General features: G+C 46.5%; 1 protein-coding gene across 1 annotated transcript in view; it reads right to left on the reverse strand.

Moving 5' to 3' along the window:
* The window catches only part of LOC111649946 (inhibin beta A chain-like), a 16,153-nt gene that overhangs the window by 9,704 nt on the left and 2,316 nt on the right, over positions 1–4,133 (reverse strand). The window lies entirely within an intron of this gene.

A 4,133-nucleotide genomic window follows, 5' to 3' on the forward strand; every position in this document is an offset into this window, starting at 1 on the left:
TCTCTTTCCCACCGATTCCTCCCCCTCCCTCCCTCTCTGTTTGAACTCGCCTGTATTTAGCGAGGCCACCGCTCGCTGCCTTCCTGTCCTCCCTGATTCCTCCCAGAGGGACGACGCAGCAGGCGGCTGGCAGAGAGGAGGCAAACGCAGGGATGTCTCACTCTGACCATATTCCGATGTCCGAGGACATTGTCCACTTGTTTTGCAATAACAGCTTGGTTTGATTTATGTCACGTTTGAGATTAGAAACTTAACCCCGAGGACAGATGCACATCTCAACTTGTTTGTGCAACTTTTAGTAGGATTAGCATAGCTGTGCTTCATCTAAGACCTTCTCCAGATCAACTCGGAATGATGTCACAATGTGGTCAATATTTAAAGCTCCATATTTTTCTTCTTCTTCTGTGTTTTATTTGAAGTGTTGATCCATATTTAAACCATCTGTGTAGTTTTACATCTCCTCTCTCAGGCTTCTCTCAGAGAGGAGGCTCTGAGCCTCTCTTCTGATTGGCTGACTGTTTTCTGAGTGATCCAATAAAAATAAAGCAGATTTCAGGTAAAAACCAAATCCTGCAAGGTTTGGATGGTGGGTCCAGGTGGGCGGGGCTTGGTGACTGCTTTGTTGTGACATCACAAAGTTCCAGAAGTCCTGACGGCTGGTTTTAAGGCTCAGTTTCTGAATACAGGCTGTGTGCATTTCTGTTTCTAGTGTTAGATCATTCGCTTATTTCTAAAGGATAAACATCGTCCCAAAACTTGTTCTTACTAATAGTTTATAGCTGCTGTATGAATGAATTATGTGATAATGTGTAAATTAAGTGTTTATTAATGTTCAGTATTTGTTCTACACATTTGATATTCTTCCAGCTGTCTAAAATACAGACACTGAAGATGAACTCTGTGTGTCACTGTGAGTTAGAACAGCTTTTGGTTTTTCAGAGCTCCTCTCTGAGATTTACAGAGGGAGATAGTGGCACTCGCTGGGGACTATTTTTAGCAGCGGATTAATCCACATTTGGTGCTGTAGTGAGTATTTGTGGCAGCAGGACTGTGTGTGTGTGTGTGTGTGTGTGTGTGTGTGTGTGTGTGTGTGTGTGTGTTGATGGGGATGAAGCAACATGTGTGTGACTCACTGATGTGTTTTAATAGTTTGTGTTAACAGTGCAGCTCAGAGGAAGAAGACGTATCAGGCTGTGATGCACAATATCCTCAGACTTATCCTTAACTCCACAGTATCTTCAGATTCTTGTGTGTGTGTGTGTGTGTGTGTGTGTGTGTGTGTGTGTGTGTGTGTGTGTGTGTGTGTGCACGCAGCAGGTCTGGACACAATCTGTAGTTGTTTACTATCTAGTGATTCATCTCCCCAGACATAGAGCATCTTTGGCTGCCGGTCACACATCAAAGCAGAGCCAAAATGATGCGGTGGGACGACGTTGGCTAAAACGAGCCGCCGGGGATTCAAACCAGCAGCGTTACGACAGCACGGACACGACCGTAAACACGCCATAAACACGCTAAGGCCACGTCACGCTAAGACGTGACGGACGGGGAGGACAGGAGCGAGCGAAAGTTAGGAAAGAGCCAAAGCAGACAGGATTAGAGGAAGAATAAACAGAGAGGAGGTGAGCTGATGCCAAGAAAAAGATGAGAGAAGAAGAGAGAAAAGATGAAAAGAGCAGACGGAGGAGAAAAATGAGGGTTAGAAAAAAAGAAAACAGAGAAAGGAAATGTGCTAATTGTGGTTTATTTTCATATCAGATGGACGCTTTCGTCTTTGTGCTGCTGTGATTCGCCGTTTCCTCGCTGTTGTCTCTTGAGGTCAGTGAACCCCCAACCCCTGAGCTCGTCGAATGAGTTGCTAGTTTGAATCCCCAGACAGAGCTGGCCACCAGAATAGATCCAACAATGACCGGTTTATTCTGTCTGCCAGAGGAGGGAAGGGTAGATCGAGGTTAGAGAGAGAGAGAGAGAGAGAGAGATGAAAGTGGATTGTGGAATGTCGCTAATGATGTGTTCAATTAAGTTCAATTAGCCTAATTGTCCTCTGTGTGTGGGGAGAGACGGGGGGGGGGGGTAAACAGGGACGGAGGAGAGGAATTTAAACAGAGCGGCCTGATGGATGGAGAGAGCGCGGCAGACAGATAGATATTGTGCCCGAGCTGCTAAACGGAGGTCGACACTTCGCCTCCGCCAAGAATCCAGTCGTCCCCTTCGCTCCTTTACTCGCCATCTCTGTTGCCCAAAATAATTACCGAGGTCCCTGAATGCATCAGTTCTTCCTAACAAAGCACAGGACTGGCGGGGTGCAAAGTATTCTCACGGCGGGTCGCGTTCCATCTCAGGAAAACAACAAGGTTTTTTTATCTTTGAAATGGCTCCAGCAGCTGTTCGCTCACAGACACTTCAGCCTCTTTTAGCTCCTGCTTTTGTTTCGGTTTTTTTGTACGAAAAACTACAGCACAACTATCACAACAACGAATTCCCTAAAAACAACCACCGGTTTACTTCCTGTTTCCTCCCAACAGTCAGCGCTGGTTACACCTCGGATCCAGATTCAGACTCTCAGACAGACCATCAGCTCTTGGGTCAGGACAAGGAACAACAAGCCGCAATAAGAAGAATAGAATAGATGTTACACTTTCTATTGGAAACAACATAAATGTGAAGTTAAATTTAAATATATCGCCATCTCGATATATTGAAGGAGTTCCTCCGAGTTAGAAAAGCAGATCTCCCGACGTCTCCTCAGAAAGATTCGGTCAAATCTGAGCTCTGAAACTTTCCTGCTACGTTTGTTTGAGAATCTAAATATAAAAAATCATGACTTCTGATTGGCTGCTGGCCACTAGAAGCAGGACCAGGTCGCCAAAAACCCTGCAGAGTCCCAGCAAGAACTGGGTAAGGATTCTTTCCTGTAGGACCCCGGGACCGCCGGGCCAGTTCGACGAGCTGTGTGGACGCTTCGTCGATGGTGGTCGTCGGTCAACGTTGATGTTTCTACCACTGGAACTTCTCGAGAGTCGCTGTAAACGAGAGCTTGACGAGCGGCGTCTTCAGGTGGAGCAGCGTTACAGCAACCTGACAGACAAAACTCAGGGTCTTAAATCTTAGCCAGTGTCTCAGACTCTGGAGGGTTCTGGAGATCCGGTCCAGATGTAAATGGAGGTCTGAACGGTATTTGCAGGTGTTGTTGAGGAGTCACTGAGGCCTGGTTCTATTGGTCGGTTTAATGACGCTCTGATTGGTTTTGGTGGGTGTGTTAGCGGGAAGAGGAAAGTAAGGGGTTAAAGGAAAGAATCCTTACCCAGTTCTTGCTGGGACTCTGCAGGGTTTTTGGCGACCTGCTTCTAGTGGCCAGCAGCCAATCAGAAGTCATGATTTTTTATATTTAGATTCTCAAACAAACAGAAAACGCAGCAGGAAAGTTTCAGAGCCCAGATTTGACCAAATCTTTCTGAGGAGACGTCGGGAGATCTGCTTTTCTAACAAACTCAGCGTTGTGCTCTCAGCCCGTCTGCACAGACCCACTTCATAAAAACCTTTTCCATCTGCTGTTCCAGACTCTCGCCTACAGAAACTCAAACTGCAGCAACAGAAAATCCAGAGGAGGAAGAGGGCGACGTCACAGTCCCGCCCACACGGCCTGACTGACAGGTGAGCTTTTGGTCCCACAGAAAAAATTAAAATAATTCAGAGACGAACGTAATTCACTGCAGAGTTTAGTGGCTTAAAGGTTTTTAACTCCCACAGGAAGCAGCGACCCGTCTTTTAATTATCCAAAGAAAACTCTGACGTGTTTCAGTAGATTTCCTCTTTGTTTTCCGCTGGAAACTGTCAAACTTTCCCGCTCTTAAATAGATCGCCACATTTAATTGATTGATGAATTGATGAGAAAATAGAGATAACATCTCTGCAGTAAATGTTGGTTTAAACCAGCAGCTTCCAGAAGAACTGATGGAAGGTTCTGGAAGAAGATCGGCAGCAGCTGATGGTGAAACACTAGACACATCACCAACTGGAGATGCACCTCACAAGTGTGTGTGCCGTGACCGAGCAGTCACCTAGATTTAAAGGTGGGGCCGGACCTGCTGGAGGTCAAAGGTGACGCCTGACCTCAGCCTGCCACGGGGGGG

The sequence above is a fragment of the Seriola lalandi genome, unplaced genomic scaffold, assembly GCF_002814215.2.
Source record: "Seriola lalandi dorsalis isolate HSWRI2012SDOR001 ecotype SW California unplaced genomic scaffold, Sedor1 jcf7180002052094, whole genome shotgun sequence".
In the NCBI taxonomy this organism is placed as follows: domain Eukaryota; kingdom Metazoa; phylum Chordata; class Actinopteri; order Carangiformes; family Carangidae; genus Seriola; species Seriola lalandi.